At 41.2% G+C, this 18,712-nt stretch overlaps 1 long non-coding RNA gene across 2 annotated transcripts; it reads left to right on the plus strand.

Annotated features, from left to right (window-relative positions):
* The first annotated feature begins 6,587 nt into the window (after nt 1-6,587).
* LOC109211985 lies at nt 6,588-14,076 on the plus strand. 2 transcript variants are annotated; one of them, XR_002065799.1, is made up of 2 exons: nt 6,588-6,999; nt 13,802-14,076. It is a non-coding gene; the product is annotated as an uncharacterized LOC109211985 (long non-coding RNA). The 2 variants fall into 2 exon arrangements; XR_002065800.1 differs by lacking the exon at nt 13,802-14,076 and adding an exon at nt 8,410-8,792.
* Nucleotides 14,077-18,712: the final 4,636 nt, after the last annotated feature.

An 18,712-nucleotide genomic window follows, 5' to 3' on the forward strand; every position in this document is an offset into this window, starting at 1 on the left:
TCTCAAATAAGGTTCGATTCACGTCATTTCAAGTCCGTTTCTTACCAAACTTCACAGACTCAACTTAAATCACATATAAGACCTGTACCGAGCTCCGGAACAAAGATATGGGTCCGATACCATCAAATTTCAAACACATTTCATTTTCAAAAACTCATGTACTTTTCAAAAAACAATTTTCTTTAAAAATTTATTTCTCGGGCTAGGGACCTCGGAATTCGATTCCGGGCATACGCCCAAGTCCCACATTTTCTTACGGACCTCTCGGGATCGTCGGATCACAGATCCGGGTCTGTTTACTCAGAATGTTGACCGAAATCAACTTAAATTCATTTTAAAGGCAAAAATTCATTATTTTTCACGAATTCTCATGTAATGGCTTTCCGGCTACGTGCCCGGATCGCACACGCAAATCGAGGTGAGGTAAAAAGGAGGTTTGTAGGCCTCAGAGCACTAAATTTGTTTCTAACACAAGTGATGACTTTTTGGGTCATCACAATACCATTCCCTAGTCTCCTTACTAGTATAGGGTACACCACCCCCTGATCTCATTTTTATACATAGGGTACACCACTCCCTAGTCTCCTTACTAGTATAGGGTACACGAATTCCTAGCTGTTTTTTGCAACATAGGGTACACCGCTCCCTAGTTGAAGATATTTTAGACAATGGGGTACACCACTCCCTAGTCTTGTTACCAGTATAGGGTACAACATCCCCTAGTTGTGTTTCCAATATAGGGTACACCTCTCCCTAGTTGATTGATATTAAATGCATGATACACCACTCCCTAATATCATTACTAATTGATCTTAAAAGCTGGGTACATCACTCCCTGATATCATTAATGATTGAACTTAAATTCAAGGTACACCCGTACCATTTCTAGACATAAGGTATACCACTCTCCAGTTGATTATGTTTTAGACATAGGGTACATCAATCCCTAGTTGTATTTTCCAACATAGAATATACCACTCCCTAGTTGATTTGAGCTTAAATACAGGGTACACCACTCCCTCATATCATTGCTAATATAGGGTACACCATTCCCTGGTCGCATTTCCCCATCATAAGGTACACAATTCCTTAGTTGAGACATCATTTTGACAATAAAGGAACACCCTTAAAAAAAAAGATCATGATCTCTCCAGGATAGACCATTCTCGACACTTTATTGCTTTTTAAAAAAACGTAGTTTAAAATTTTATAACAATAACTCACAAAAATTTTCTAGTGAAAACTGGGGAAATTTTTTTTTGTTCGTTTGTGTGTTTGGTGTCTAAGCGGGTTTTACCTCAAGGCATAGGGTTCGAGATGACCAAAAGAAGAAGTCTCGATCCAGAATAAATAAAAGAAGTGAATCCAAAATGTAGAAGTGGATGAAAAGATGTGGATTGCTCAAGACAAGATTGAAAGCACTAGCATTGTATTTCCCATTTTGATTAGAAGGAGCCGTAGAAGAATGAACAAGCACCTGCAGCTAGCAAGCATCAAGGTTCAGATCAGATTCTGCATGAAGAACCAGTCAAGACTCAAGATCAAGTTTCAGAAGACTTATAGATAGGAATCTTGTAACTCATAGCTGATAGACTTGTTTGGTTTCTTTTGATTTTGATTTTTGTGTAATAAGGAGTTCAGCTGTCACGACCCATGTTCGCCCTCCGTGAACTGTCGTGACGGCACCTAGTCCCTATGACTAGGTAAGCCTAACAAATGTGGAAAAGAAACAATTGCGGAAAGAAAACAATTAAAAACTGAGATAGCAAAATGAAACAGTGTTTAAGATGCCGCCCAGCATATAACAGTACAAGAATCTCAACCTAACACTCCCAAAATCCGGAACCCCAAGAATCACAAGCTAAGAGTACATAAAAGGCTCTAACTCTATAAGTGTCTACCAACAAGGAAGATACAGAAGGGCTATACTAGTACAGAGAATAGAAAGGGACTCCTCGGTCTGCGGACGCGGCATATATACCTCAAAGTCTCTACAGAAGCGCCTCGCCTCAAGGGTGATAAGACTGAGTGGAAGTACCTGGATCTGCACAAGCAAAAACATGTGCAGGAAAGGGCATAAGTACACCACAGCGGTACCCAGTAAGTGCCTCCTAACCTCGGTCGAGTAGTGACGAGGAAGGTCAGGGCCCATATACAATAACATATAAAGAAGATGAGCAGTAGTAAAGAAATACAGATAATGAGAGAAACAACAACCACAACCAAGGCAAATAATCACAGAAGGTATACAACTCAACATAGAGATAACAACCGGGGGTCTACCAGGATCCCGTCCTATAGCCCCAAAAGTAAATAATCAGTGGATCTCCCGGGTGCTGTCCCGTAGTCCATATCACTGTGCAGAGGGATCTACCGGAATACCACATCCGTAGTCCCAAATAAACAGACAAGGGAGATCTACCGGGAACCGCCCGTAGTCCCAATGTAAACACGCAGCAACAACACAAGAATAATCAACTCAATTCAATTTAATATCAAAATAGATAGGTAATGCTAACCTAGCATGCTGCACAGAGTTCCGATAAGGCAGTTTGAGCAAGTAGGCAATTTAGTCATTTAGGCATGCTTTCCTAAGCTAATAGTAAGCTCAAAGTTCAAGTAGTGTAAACAGTAAAGAAAAATACGAAATTATAGATACTTAAATGAAAATAGGATTTTCAATAATCAGCACAAGTACGCGCTCGTCACCTCACATACAAGGCATTTCAAAGATCACAGTACCAAATCCTAAGAGGAGTTCCCCCACACAAGGTTAGACAAGCCACTTACCTCGAACCAGCTCAATCAAATCTATACCGCGTTTTTGCCATGAGTATCCGACTCCAAATGGCCCAAATCTATTCAAAGTAATTGTATAATGTAAATAATACTTCAAGTAACTAATTCAACTAATTAATTCTAGGCTAATACGTAAAATTAGGAAAAATGACCAAAATTCCCCCGGGCCCACGTCTTGGAATCGGGTAAAAGTTACAAATTCGGAATTCTCACACTCTCACGATTTCAATCATACCAAAAGTACCAAAATTGGACCTCAAATGGTCCCTCAAATCACCATTCAAAGCTCTCCAATTAACCAAGACCTAACCCCCAATTTACCACTGACTTTCCTTCAAATTTCATGATTACTGATGACGTCCAAATCCACTACTAAAAAGTAATGGACACGGTCGCATGCAATATAATTTACCCAACTATGAGTCGGGGTCGAATCCCACAGAGAACAATATGTAGGCGACTAGGAATGTAAGAAAATTATCACTTATCGCGCAATGCCAAACACTAAGAATTTGGTTTTAAATGTGTTTATACCTAAATGCGTAAATCTAAACTAACCTAGAAAGCAAGTAAAATGATCAATGGCTACAAGTATTGTTGCATCGGAAATTACACTCAAGTAACGATCCAATGTATTTCATGATTTTACAAATATGAGCGAGTTTATGTTAATTAGCCACGGGTAATAATTCTATATTAGCTTCTTTCGAAGACTAACAAGACTTCCTAATTGAATTATTCCTAAAACAATTAAGAGATTAAGCGCTCCCAGATATGGCTACAAGTAGTTCAATCCTATCCCTATGTAGAATCTATAAAATGAGGGTTAACACCTCAAGTTCTTGTTAATTAATCTTTCCCAACCCCAAATTATCTTTTCCAAAATTAATTCGGAGTTATTGGGCAAGTCCTAGGGTTAGCTAATCCCTTTGGAAACATTAAACAACAAGAATAATTAAAGAAACAACAACTCACTTCATAAATGGATAAAAATCATTCAATACATAAGCACAACAAGGTATTTGATCCACACTTTAAATATGAATATTTCCATAAACAAGATTCAAGTGTTGGAAATAATACTACACACTTAAATATTCAATACAAAGCAAGGAAATGAAGAAATAAACATAAATGGGTAAGAAATCCTTAATCACAAGCTTGAAATCTTCAAAACCCAAGTGTGTGTGCAAAACCCTAGCTTCAATACTTGTTCTCTCTTGTGTGTGGAACTGAAAATAAGCCAAAGATTGTTTACAAATGAGCTGGTTTGGGTATTAAAGGGTTTGGGGTCAAAAATGTGAAATTCCAGAACTGCCCAGTTTTCACGCCCAGTTTCTTCATCGCGTTCGCGATTACACCTCCGCGTTCGCGAAGGTTTACTTGCCTCAGTCATTGCGTTTGCGTTTAGATCTTCGCGTTCGCGAAGGTTTGGTTTCTGATACACCGCGTTCGCGTTTGGTCCTTCGCGTTCACGAAGGTTTAGCTTTCCTGCTTCTTCGCGTACGCGTGGTACCTTCGCGTTCGCGAAAAGCAAATCACTGGCAGGCCCCATTTTGTCCATTTTAGCTCCTTTTTGACTTGTTTTCACTTGTTTTCTTCACCATTACTTCTAAATCACATACAACCTGTAAAATAGAATTAAATGACATTAAACACACGATTTTATCACTCAAACATAGCAAAAATATAGGTTTAAAGATAAGATAAGTTGGTAAAATACCAACTTATCAATTACAATGATGAAAATCACCATAAGAACGAGCTTAAGGACCAAAGACCTTACCTCAATGAATTCCTCTGAAAATCTCCCTTGAAAATGCCCTCCAAAGCTTCACCCCGAATGAAAAATTGAAAGAAATGGTCAAAAATCGCGAAGGGTGGAATTTATAATTTCTGCCCCAGCAAAACCGCACCTGCGGTTAAATAGTCGCACCTGCGGACCCGCACCTGTGGTCCGAGGTGCGCACCCACGAATTTTACTTAAAATACAAGGGCCGCACCTGCGCAAGAAATCCTGCATCTGCGCAATTGCAGGTGCGACCAGGACCTCGCTTCTGCGACCCCATCCTGCCCCTCTCTTAGCCGCATCTGCGGCTTCCTATCCGCTCCTACGTGCCCGCACCTGCTGTCCCGTAGTCGCAGGTGCGGTTATGACAGCAACAAAACTCCTTCAGCTGCCAAACTCAACTCAAAATCACTCGTTAACCACCCGAAATCACCCTGAGGCCCCCGGGACCTCAACCAAAGGCACGAGCAAGTCATATACCACCTTCCAAACTTGTACCAATCCTCAAAAGACCTAAAACAACATCGAAACATCGAATTAACCATGGATTCAAGCCTAAAAACTCTAAAGACTACCGAATTCTGCTTTTGATCAAAACGTCTATCAAACCTCATCCGTATGACCTGAAACTTTGCACACACATCCCAAATGACACAACGGAGCTACTGCGACATTCGGAACTCCATTCTGACCCCGATATCAAAATCTCACTACCGAACCAGAAACTTCAAAAATTCAACTTTCAGAATTTTCAAGCCTAATTAAGCTACGGACCCCCGAAACACAATCCGAACACGCCCATAAGCCCAAAATCACCCAACGGAGCTAACGGAACTGACGGAATTCTATTCCGAGGCCGTCTTCACACTGCTCCGACTACGGTCCAAATTCTAAAGCTTAAACTCTCATTTAGGGACTAAGTGTCCCAAAATACTCCGACACTCAAAACGAAACCTCCCAGCAACTTAGAATAGCAAAAATAAACACGGGGAAAGAAGTTAATAGGGGATCGGGGCGTTAATTCTTAAAACGACCGGCCGGGTCGTTACATCAACAAACAGTAACAGTAGCAACAGCAGTGAAATCACAGCTTTTCGGTAGTCCTAGATACCAAAATTCCCAGAACTACACTGACCTGATTCCTTTATAGCCAAGGATATATAGGCAATCTCGGAAGCAAGGTTCGGTCAAATGTTTTCAAAATGCTTCACATGGAGTATCAAGCTGGCTAAAATTGCTCATGATTGCTCACTTTATTAGTTTTTTGAATATTCTTCATGTTCTCGAGCAAAGAGGGGCGGCTGTGAGCACGTAATTTTGTTCCCACATAGGAAATTACTCCTAAAAATATTTGAAATAATTTTTAATTGCTTTATAGAATTTATAATTTTCATTTGTATAATTTTTGCATTTTTATTGTGTTAATAGATCATTTGCATCATTAGGAAAATTTTAAAACTATCAAAGATATTTTATTATTTATTTTTGTATTTTTAGAGTATAATCACATTATTGGCATTAATTGTATGTAGTTGCATTATTATATCATAAAATCACAAACAAATACACTAGTCATTTTTCCTTGCATTTTTAGTTTAAGTAAATCAATTTTGCTTGGATTAATTAAATATGGTTAGATAAAATAGATAACTAGGATAATTTTGCAATTGGTATTTAAATTAGGACACTTAACCAAGTGGCTATTGGTGTAAAACAAGAGAAGAAACAATGAGCGATTTTTATTTATTATTCCAGACTGGGCCAATGCAATTCTGAAGGCCCAGTTGCATTCCACACTCTGCCCCGTCAATTATACCCAGTCTAGACCCCGTTAAATTTTTAGAGCGCCAGATGGCGTCGCTTAAAATCCAAGCGACACTATTTTGAGTCAAAGCACGGTCAAATGAATTATGGCCCTTCATTATGTCTCATCCGACGGCAAAGTACTAACCCCTATTTACCATAAGATTTCCCAAATGACCCCGACCCCCCCCCCCCCTAAAAAAACCTCCCAAAACTCCCTCATCTCCCCTCACTGTTCCGCCGCCTGCCCGCCCGCTGGAAATCACCCACGGCGGCGGAGCACCACCAAATGACCCAAAAGATTCACCCTATAATCTCCACCCCGCTCTCATTCCAAATCCACCATCAATCTTCTCGAAATTCCCATCGAATTCAAAGAATAGTAGATTCAAAATTTCAGAAAATCAAAGTTTTCCCTCTCCTTTCGTTGTTCGATCATTCAGGCTAGTTCACTGTGAAAACTTGCATCGATGGAAAGCTATTGATAAGAGCTATCTACTGATGCAAGAATTGGTCCGTTTCTTGGTGGTCGAAGCCTGGTAAGCCGGACATTGACCGGCCAATTCCTCCTGGAAATTCTCTATGTTGCCTCATCACCATTTAGTTAGGTAATCCCTTTTCCTCTCCTCTTTCATGTTTTTTTCCTTCATGTTTCATTGTTTAGTTCATTGTAGTTAATCCTTAGGCAATTTATTTTTCTCTAATCTAAATGACATGTTTCAGAATCAATTGATTCCAATTTAGATAATTATAGGGTAGTTTAGGTTAATTGATTAAAATAGTTTTGCCTTGAATGTTATTAGTTTTAGTATGACTTTTTCCTTGTTCTGTTATGTCTTTGATGTCAATTTGAGAGGAGTTTGGGCCTGCCGAATCAAAGTCCAATAGAGGAAGATGTGGGCAGTGAGTTTCTTCGTTAGAAACCGAGACCGTTATTTGTTAGTTGTTTGTAATTAACAAAGAGTATATGGGTGCTAAAAGAAATAAAAGCTTAGGGAATTTTAGGTAGTTACTTGGGAAGCTTCTAGGAGATAGGGGAAGGACCTTTTAGCAATAGAAAAATAGAAGAGGTCTGCGGTAAGGGAGTAAAAAACAAAAAATAAGGGAGTAAAAACAAAGAAAATAACTGAAAAGAATCTCTAAATTTTTGTTATAACAATTTAGCTTCACTCATGCACACTCACAAAAAGCTCTCTGAAAATTCAAAAATAGATTTCAAAACAATTCAAATCATAGATCTAAAATTTCCAGGTTTAAGATTTGAAAAATAAATACAAAACAGATATAATTCAGGTGTATTTTGCATTCAAAAAGAGTTATAAAAGGTGTATCTCTTTCTGCTGAATCGAGGAACTTCCTCCATTATATTTTCCGGGTTTTCGAGTTGAATTTAGGATTGAAAGTGAAGTTGTTTTGCTGATTTGATGCTGAATTTGCTTGTTTAGTAGTTGTGGTTTGTCTGGCCTTTATTTGGTCACAACCTCTTCTCCTTAAGTTGTTTTTGAGATTAATTCACCTACTGCTCTTGATAGATTTATGAATGTATTGTTGCTTACCCTCAAAACCGGATAACAATTGAATTTGTAAGTGGTTTTAAGGATAAGCGGATTAACTTGGCACAAAGCGATAAATTAAGTTGCAATTGAAATATACAATGATAAAATAAATTCAAACCACAAGAATTGAACAGTTATAGTCTTGGAAGGTCAGTCACACTCTAACAGGATGCACTTCGATCGGTGTCAATATACAGAAGAATAAAAGCATAAAGAGAGAAATAATAATATATTGCCTTGGAATGTGTGTTATAATGTGCTAAATGGATTATCGGGCTCCCTTTATATAGTAGAGGAGTCCTACTTTAGGTACAATTCTATAAAAGATAAAAAATCTCTTCATTTGCCGATTGTCGGTTCCTTATTGATAAGTGCTGAGATTTCCGCTGTAATATCTTACCGGTCACGGATATTTCGGTCTTCTGTTTGGTATGCTAACAATGTTTCTTCGAGCTCGTTCAGGACTAGGATCGATTCCGGGATCACGACTTTGATATTCTTGAAGGCAGGCGTTCTGACCCCGGGTTCTAGCCCGATAGGACTTGGAGTCGATCTTCATTCCTTTATTGCCATGTTCCGGGCGTGACCTACCATGATGTAGGCGAGCTCCATTTCAACTGTATGCAAATAGTCCCCTCCTTTATTGGAGAGTAGACGACGAAAAACGATATGAGCTTCTGATTTTTACTTCGATACCTCGCGATAGAAACGACAAAATAAAAGAAACGTCTCGTCAATCAAGACTTAATGGCATTAAGTGCTTGTCATTTGTTGGTCGGCTGCTCCTGGATGCAAAATGTCATCGAAAACTATAAATACCTATTCGTTGGTTCATTTTAACTTTACATCCATATCTTCTACTCTCATATCTTTGAAATTTCAATACTTTCTAGCAATTATACTCTGGTATATTTGAGATCCTTTGCAAGAACGTTTGTACATCTCCATCTCAAGCCAACAAGTTCACTCCTTCAACTTCCTCTCTTCCTATATTTCTCCTCCATTTTTTCAAGAAATGCCAAATGTCACACCTCCTTTTTGCTGAAAGGGGCATAAGGAAGTTTTTCCAATTAAAGTGACAATAATCGAAATAGGATTAATTATTTAATCAGAGTAGCCACTTGGAATAATTTATGGTGTTCCAAGTCACCGGTTTATTTTAAATCCCAAGTCGAGGAAATTTAACTCTATTTATGGTCTGTGAACACAAAAGACCGGGTAAGGAATTCTGTTAACCTGGGAGAAGGTGTTAGGCATTGCCGGGTTCCGTGGTTTTAGCACGGTCATTTTAATCATACCTGGCTTAATTAAATTATCTAATTACTTAATCAAGAACCTATGTACATTTTTACCTCTTACCGCTTTTAATTACTCAATTATTCATAATTAAGGAATTATCTTGAAACAAGTACATGTACCATTTCGTTTGGCGCGTCAAAAATCATGTCACGCGTACATATACATAGTTAATAACGCTTTATTAATTATTAAGAAAGTTTGGTTAAGGTCGCGCGAATATATTTTCTCATGTAGCACTCAAAATGCCATAAGAAAGTTGTCGTGACACAATGGGTCACACAAGTCATGACAAGCCATGATCATTGTAAAGACGTAACCCAACTGTATTGAATTATCCTTAAATCCAAATTCGTGGAATCAAAACCTAAATTGCCAAATATTCAGGAAAGGCAAATTTGGAATGGCATCTCTGTAGTATAAAATAGTGATTGACCACTATTTTGACCAGAATTTATAATTTACTGTCTTGTTCTACATAATACGCAGATCACAACAATGTATATCATACAAAACAATTCTATTTAAATAAAAAATGGGACCCCCCCACCCCCCCGAAAATAGACTTCAATCTGCATTACACATGAACATACATCTAGCAAAAAGAATGCCAAAACAGTAAAAATTTGATTTTTAGCATTTCATGGCAAAACAAAAAGAATCGATTCACTTTATTTTTTATTTTTTTATAGAACAAGAACTTGAATTCAAAGGATGAATACCTAATTATGCGGGAACTACTCGCGTGCCAAATAAAGGCTAGACATAAGGGGAAATGAAGCTCCGCAAGACAAAACTAGCTACGACAGCAGGGATAGCAGAAGACAACTTATATTCTCAGTTGAAAATTAGATTGAGGAACTAGAATTTGTATAAAAATGTAGTAGAAAAATGCAGCGACTTCGAAATCTTTTTCCATGATGTTTCTTTGGATTTTTCTCTATAATTTTCTTGTATTTTTTTTAGATTAGGAATCCTAAGTTTGTCCACTGCTTCCTCTCTCTTGTGTATGCGGTTGTCTTCTAGGTTAATCAAAAGGGTCCATGGCTGATCTCTAAGAATTAGGGATTTTAGGTCTTAGGTCTAAAGGTGAAGATCTGTTGGAGAGGAGATGAAGAGGGAAGAAGAAAGGGTGCGCCCTTTTTCTTTGTTGAAGATGAGAGAGCCCCTTTTGGTCTCTAAGGTGGGGGATCTAAATTAGGTCTAGAAGAAGAATGGAAAAGGGTTCAGGTGTTTAAGGGAGTGATATGGGCCAGGGACGGAGTGGGCTGCTTGGGCTGGGGTAGGTTTTGGGGCAATTGGGCCGCTGGGATTGTTTTTTGGCCCAAATTCATTATAAAACCCAATAAACAACCTTTCTTTCTCTTTTTTTTTTAATGTTTTCTAAATTAACCAATTTAATAAACTATCTTTGAAACGTTAACCAAATTACCTAATTTCCAAATTGATCAATTATTCAACTTAATTAACTTATTAATGAAAACTAAAATGCTAAAAAACAAAGGCAAAACAATCTAATTTATTTATTTATATTTTAATGATGCAAATTAAATGTTAATAATGCAAGTAAAATCTAAGAATGCAAAAAGCAAAAGAGAAAAATATTTTTGATCATTTTTGTGATTTGAAATGCTACTAAAACATGCTAAAAGTGCGAATGAATGCCAAAACAAATAAAAAATAAAAAATCCTAAATTCTACAAAAGGCACTAAAACTATTTTTGAATATTTTAGGAGTAATTTCCTATGTAGGGCAAAAATTAGGTGCTCACAGCAAAAACCTCAAAAATCGTTCCCCAAAAAGAAACACTTTCTGCTTCGCGGCCGGCTACTGAGGTCGAAGAAACTGTTTCGCGTACTGCCGTTGATGAATCAGTACAGGAAACCCCTTTGAAAATGTTCATCCCCAAATGATGCTCGGTAAATAACGATTTGCAGGTTGAAAGAACTTCTTCTGTACCGGGTCGGTGTGAAGACTTCTCGAGATACATCTGTTCGATTACTGAAGAGATCCTCCCAATGGTTCGGATAGATTGCAATTGGGCCAACAAAACTGTAGTGGTCCCCGACCCCGAGGCGGCTAATACAACCCATGTCGAGGGATACTTGAGTAGTTACATGTGACGACCCGGCCGGTCGTCTCATGAGTTACCGCTCCGTTTCCCCCAGTTCTGCTTCTATTTGCTTTGTTTATTGGTTCTATAGGTGACCGGGTTGGTTGGCTCGGGATCGAAAAAGTTTTGAGAAGGTTTGAGACACTTAGTCTCTTTTAAAAAAGCTTAAGTTGGAAAAGTCAATCAGATGTTGACTTATGTGTTAGAGGGCTCGGATGTGAGTTCCGATGGTTCGAATAGCTTCGGGGGATGATTTGGGACTTAGGAGTGTGATCGGAATGTGTTTTGGATGTCTGGAGTAGATTTAGGCTTGAATTGGCGAAATTGAGTTTTTGGCGTTTTTTGCTTGATAGTTGGGATTTTGATATAGGGGCCGAAATGGAATTCCGGAAGTTGCAGTAGCTTCGTTATGTCATTTGGGATGTGTGTGCAAAATTCCAGGTCATTCGGACGTGGTTTGGTATACTTTTTGATCAAAAGTGGAATGCGGAAGATTTTAGAACCTTGGGCTTGAATTCGATGTGTTTCGGTGATTTTGATGTTGTTTGAGGTGTTTTGAAGGTTGGTATAAGTTTGAATAGTAGTATATGATGTGTTTGTGCTGTTGGTTGAGGTCCTGTGGGGCCTCGGGGTGGTTTCGGGTGGTTGACAGAGAGATTGGAATTTTTGAAGAAGCTGCAGATTTTCTGCTTCTGGTATTTCCGCACCTGCGGATTGGGTACCGCAGGTGCGATGCCGCAGATGCGAGGAGGAAGGCCGTAGAAGCGGAAGAAGGTGAGGGAGGCAGAAACCGCAGAAGCGGTTGGTGAACCACACCTGCGACGGCGCAGGTGCGGCTGTTGCATCGCAGATGCGGAAAGCTGGAGGATAAGTGAAAACTGCAGAAGCGGTTCAAAGAGCGCAAAAGCGGGATTTTGGTCGCAGATGCTAAATCCCTGGACCAGAACATATAAGTTATTTCCTTCGCGATTTTCAGAGTTATTCCACCATCTTTAGTCGGTTCTTGGAGCTTTTGAGGCGATTTGAAGAGTTATTTCAAGGGGAACTAATTGAGGTAAAGATTTTGGACCTAAAAACTCGTTTCTATGGTACAAATTCGCGGATTAGAGCTGTAATTAAGGGTTAAATTAGAGAAATCAGGGCTTAGAAACCTAGGCCTTTGATTGAGGTTTTGAAAGACCATTTTTGGTCGGATATTGGAACTTTTGATATGTATGAACTCGTGGGGAGATAAGGAATCTAATGACATAAAATTTATCGAATTCCGAGATGTGGGCCCGGGGGTCGGGTTTTGGTAATTTCGGGAATTGTGATGTTTTTCGATTGTTTTTGAGTGGGCTTTGTCCCTTTAGCATATTTGGATGATTACGTTCTGATTTTGGTGGATTCGGAGCATCCGGAGGCCGATTCGAGGGGCAAAGGCATTGCGAGGTAGATTTTGAGCCGGATTGAGGTGAGTAATGATTTTAAATGCTGTCCTGAGGGTATGAAACCCCGGATTGCACAATGTTCGGCTATGTTAAGGTGACGCACACGCCAGATGACGAGCGTGGGGTCGTGCACCGTTGGGGATTGTGACATAGTCTATCCCGAATGACTGTTTTACTGCGTATTTGATAGCTAATTGTTTGATATTATTATGTTTTGGGCTAAATGCCATATCTGGGCTTCGTGCCAATTGTTTGAACCCTTAGGGGATCTTTACTGATACTTTTCCTCACCGTTTTGACTTTATACTTGCCACTCAGTCATGCCATAATTTACTGTTTTCAAAACTCAACTATGTTATTTTATTTTAAACACCTTAAATGATATTTTTAAAGATATTTTTGAGCTGAGCTTCATGTTTATTGTTGCCCGAGGGGCTTATGAGATTCTGATTAAGGCAGAGGGCCTATGTCGTGAGGATACTTTTGGGTCGGGCTGCACGCCGCAACAGTGATATACTGATTATGATAATAAGGCTGAGGGCTTGAGATTGTACGCCACGAGGTGGCTTGTGATTGATATGAGGCCGAGAGCCTGTTTATAATGCCACGAGATGGCTTGATATTGCGCTTGGGCCGTAAGGGGCCCCTCCCGGAGTCTGTACACCCCCAATGAGCGCGGGTACTCATGATGATATGAGATATAGCCCGAGGGGCTGGTATTGTTCTGTGACATTGCCCGAGGGGTTGATTCTATTGTTACTATGCCCGAGGGGCGATTCTTATGTGTTTTACCTTTCCTAGCTGTTCTTTCTATACTTGTTGAAACTGTTTAAAAGGTGTTTTATGAGATTTCACTGTTTAATTGTCTTTACTGATTTTATTCTGCCTCTTATAGCTTATTGTTGTGTTTAACGTGATTTTATATCGCTCAGTCTTCATTTATTGTTATTACTCACTGAGTTGGAGTACTCACTTTACTCCCTGCACCCCTGTGTGTACATTCGAGCGCTACAGGTCCTGCTAGCGAGGGTTGAGAGCTGTCCAGTAGATTTCCGGAGATTTACTAGGTGCTGCCCGGCGATTCACAGCCAGTGCAATCTCCCTCTATCTTATTTTCTTTCTGATTCAGTTATGTAGTAGTGGAGTAGGCTTTCAGACTTGTAGTATTATTTTAGATGCTCATGACTGGTGATACCCTGATGTCGGGCTGTGTTGGTTTTAATTCTGCAATTCGTATTGTTCACTATTTATTTTGGGATTTAATTATGTTAAAGACTTAGTATTTATTATTTTAGTTGCTTAAAGTGAGTTGGAAGTGTGCCGGCTGGCCTTGTCTTCACGAGAGGTGCCATCACGACGGGGTCCGGGTTTAGGGTCGTGACATTACACTTATCCCTTCACATTGGGACCGATGGACCCGATCATCATAGATTTTTGCAAGAGGTATGAAGTTTGCCTCGTTCAGATCCATCATTCAATGTGGAGGATTATGATCCTCATCCAGTTCTTCGTCAGCAAAATCGATGGTTGCCGGTCCACCATAGATCACCTACTTCATCTGTACAGTCCCCGACTATTTTGAGGGGGGCTGATAAAGCTTGTGTGTCGGGCCAGCAAGGCCACATTCTCTAGTATCGATGAGGACCGGGATCGAGGCTGGCAAGGCTATTTTGTTCGAGTGAGGACTTCGGACCTGATCCCGGTGGAATGTATGTCGTTCCTCGAGAAGTGGAATACAAGACGTAAGTGGAACTTTCATTTGAATGTTGATTTTACATTTACTTCTTTTTTTCTTAATGGTGTTTGTGGTTGTGCAGTCATTGCTCAGGTTCCAAATATTTTTCCCCGACTCAATGAATGGGTCGAGGGTATCGTTTCTCAGAAGCCCTACTCCGAGCATTCATGACACAAACTCTCGAAAGGTCGTTGGGAGGCCCGTTCCTATGGTAAGATCCCTTTTCCGATCAGGTCGTGTTAGGCCTCTCCTTTACTATCAAGTTCTTATTCCCTTTACTTTCTTTCTTAGGTTTGCCCAAGGATGTCGATCTTAGGCCTCCGGTTGGCAATGAGGACTTCCCCACAGAGTTTCCTGCTCCGGGGCAGCCCGGAGAAAAGAAAAGGAGGTGGGCTCCTAGCTCCCCAAGCTCAAAGAAAAAGAAATCGAGGAGGAGGCTGGTCCGCAAGCCAAAGGAAACCTCCAGCTCCCGAGTGCTTGACTCAAACTTACTCCACCAACTCAGGGACAAATCCGAGGAGGATGAACTTTTAGTGGCCCGAGAGTCATCGGCCCCCGAGGAACGAGCGCCAATCGAGGAGGGAATAACTAAGGTCAATCCTCCACAAATACAAGAAGTCGATGCAACAGTGGGGGTCGAGAACCCTCAAGAAGCCAGCTCTGCCCCACCCGGTGTCATTAACATAATGTGATAACCTTCGTACATGGACTCGATGTTCGTTGAAGCTCAAACGACAAAGGAGCGGTCGAATGAGGGGGTCTATGGAGTGGATGATCCCCTCCAAAGCTTCTTCGATAGCGTGGACTCCACCGCCATAGAGGATGTCACCGGATTGGGTTACTTAGAAGTACCGAGGAAAAGTCCGCCCTCGGAGGCAAGTGGGTCTAGTTCGAGCCCGAGATTGGTCAACTGGCTCCCTGCCCTGAGTGCCGATCCCGGTCGAAAGCGGTCGATCTTTATCTCTGTTTTGGAGGATGCTCGGGTCCTTTCCTCACCTGTTGGGGTTGTATTTACCTCCGGTGCCTGGTGACTGAAGAGGACCAGGCAAAGATGAACGAGGAGGATTCCCCATGCCTGTTCAACGAAGCACAGCAGGCGCTGAATCGGGTAAGGTTACCAAACCTTTTCATTTTCCAGCTTTGGTTATTTAGTGATCTTAATATTTCTCCTTATATTCGCAGGCCTCGGTGCTTCACCACGAGACCGTCCTCCGATATTGAGAAGAGCTGAGCCTCCTCGAGGCCTAAGACAAAGAGCTTACTAAGAAAAGAGACATGTACAAACTTCTCAGTGAGCTACGCGAGGAAGAGGCTAAGAGTCTTCGGGTTAAGTAGAACACGGCTCAGAAAGAACATGCCAAACTGGTGGAACAGGTAAAAGCCTTTGAGGTTAGTGACGATGAGCTAGACTCAGTGACTAACAGTCATAACCCGCATGTCCAATAGAAGATCAATCGGATCGACCAGCTTCAGGCCGAGATTCACGTTATTAAGGTCGAGGTTGAGGAGTGAAAACGCAAAATGGACCATTTGGCCTCGTAAAAGAAAACTTCCCAGGTGCAATTGGCCTCGGTGGAGGCTCAACTTTGAATGATGAGGGAGAAGGCTGAGTCACAGTCCCGGAAAGCCGAGGAACTCCAATCTCAACTGGGCTCAGTTGTTGCCGATCGGGAGACCCTCGCCAAGGAGCTCAAAGCGTCCAAGTCGAAGGTTGAAATAACCAAGGCTGATGCTGACGAGATGGTGGCCCAGTATCGAGCCGATGCCGAGGCAGCCCAAGACCACTTGAAAGACATTGTTGAGTATGAGAAGTGGAAGTCTCGAAGGGAGGGCCTCGAGGAGGTCCATGCCTAATAGGTCTTGTGCCCCCGAGCTCTGATAGCTCAGGCCGTCCGAGTTTGTCATTAGACGGCAGTCCCCGAGTGGGAGTTATCGTTTAAACTCGGATTAAGGTGTCCCTTGGGCTCAATACCTTTAGGGGATCGGATGAAGGAAATTCCTTGAGGAAAAAGAAAATTTTTAAGGGATAAGATATTTATCCGCAAGGTAGAGACTTCTTTTTATTCTTGTGCGTAATGTTTATACATGTGTACAAGTTTTGTGCCAGGGCTCGAGCAGACTATGTAGGCACGGTTCATTTGACTGTTTGGCCTTTAAAGTAAATCATATCAATCAAGCTAGGACTATTCAATCACAAAGTTTCTTTCTTTGCTAAAGATGTTATTCGGGGGTAATGCCCCCCATTGTTCGGGGCCGATCGTAGAGAGGCCTCGAATACTGCTATCTTGATCTTCGATACCGGTTCATAACTGACCTTCAATTCTAAGTTAGTATGATTTTATTGCTGCCTGGTTTAAAACCTTGTCGGAAAACCCATTTCAACAAAACCTGATCAAGGAAAAAAAAGAGCAACGCGTGCTTTCTGGCCTAAAAGTAAAGTCATGTCGTTCTTTGACGGTCGCCTGCAAGTGTTAGTTCAAAATGCAAATAAGTAAAAGGAATGAATGAGGTCGTACCTTAGCAGTAATATTTCTTCAAGTGAGTTATGTTCCAGTTGTTCGGTAGTTGCTCGCCATTTATTTTTTCAAGTTTGTACGATCCATTACCAGTGATATTGATAATTTGATAAGGACCTTCCCAGTTCGGTCCCAAATTCCCTTCGCTCGGGTTCCGGGTGCTTAGCGTGACCTTCCTTAACACCAAGTCCCCAACAATGAAATGTTGATGGTTTGCTCTTCAATTGTAATACCTCTCGATTTGTTGCTTTTGGGCGACCAATCGAATAAGGACGGCTTTGCGCCTTTCATCTAATAGCTCCAAGCTTGTATTCATGGCCTCGTCATTCGATTCCTTGGTTGCATATCGGAACCAGAGATTTGGTTCTCCGACTTCGACCGGTATTAGGGCTTTGGCACTATGAACCAACGAGAATGAGGTGGCCCCGGTACTGGACTTTGAGGTCGTACAGTATGCCCATAGGACTTCGGGCAGGATTTCCTTCCATTTTCCTTTGGCATCAGTTAACCTCTTTTTAAGGTTTTGGAGTATTGTTTTGTTGGTCGATTCTGCTTATCCGTTCCCACTAGGGCTGTAGGATGTTCAGAACGTACTTAGTATCTACTGGCCCTAGACATATCGCGAGCGGGCCATTGAATGTTCTTCAAAACAAGGTTCCATCTTCAGACAAACTAAATCGGGCTGCCTTCGTATGCACTCGATTCTTTTTGATCCGAGGGCATTTTTCCGGTCTTCAGATATTCTATATATTTGTTTCTCCAGTCCCAAGTTAGCTCGTTGAGTTTATCTCGGCATGGCCTTCTTCCACTACCGATCTCATAAGTTGTACGACTGCACCCGAGTTGAACTCGTCTTCCTCGACCGACAACCTAAGTTAGCAAGGGCATCAGCCTCACTATTTTGATCTCGAGGTACGTGTTGCAAAGTCCACTCCTTGAATCGATGTAATGTTACCTGCAACTTATCCAGGTACCTTTGAATTCGTTCTTCCCTTACCTCAAACGTCCCATTAACTTGGTTCACCACGAGAAGGGAGTCGCACTTAGCTTCGATCACCTTTGCCCCCAAGCTTTTGGCTAGTTCGAGAATCATGGCCTCATATTTGGCCTCGTTGTTAGTCAATTTCACAGTCCTAATAGATTGTCTAACTATATTGCCAAGTCCGGACACTTTTGTGTTCGAGGTGCCATCTGTAAAGAGGGTCCATATCCTCGAAGACGCCCCTGAGTTCACCAACAACTCTCTTTTGACCTCGAGTATTAGGGCCAACATAAAGTCGGCCACAAAGTCTGACAAAATTTGAGATTTATTGGCGGTCCGGGGTTGATATTCAATATCGTACCCGATGATCTCCACGGCCCATTTGGCTAATCGTCGTGAGAGCTCGGGTTTATGCATTATATTTCACAATGGGTAAGTAGTCACAACACATATAGGATGACATTAAAAATATGGTTTCAGCTTCCTCGAGGCGCTTAGCAAAGCGAGCGCCAATTTATCTAGCTAAAGGTACCTAGTTTCGGCCTCACCTATAGTCCTGCTAACACAGTAAATTGGAAATTTCGTACCTTGCTCTTCCCGAACCAGGACTCCACTTGCCGCTATCTCCGATACTGCCAAGTACAAGAATAATTGTTTGTCTGTCTTTGGCGTGTGAAGCAGCGGTGGGCTCG

This window comes from Nicotiana attenuata, unplaced genomic scaffold (assembly GCF_001879085.1).
Source record: "Nicotiana attenuata strain UT unplaced genomic scaffold, NIATTr2, whole genome shotgun sequence".
Classification (NCBI taxonomy): Eukaryota; Viridiplantae; Streptophyta; class Magnoliopsida; order Solanales; family Solanaceae; genus Nicotiana; species Nicotiana attenuata.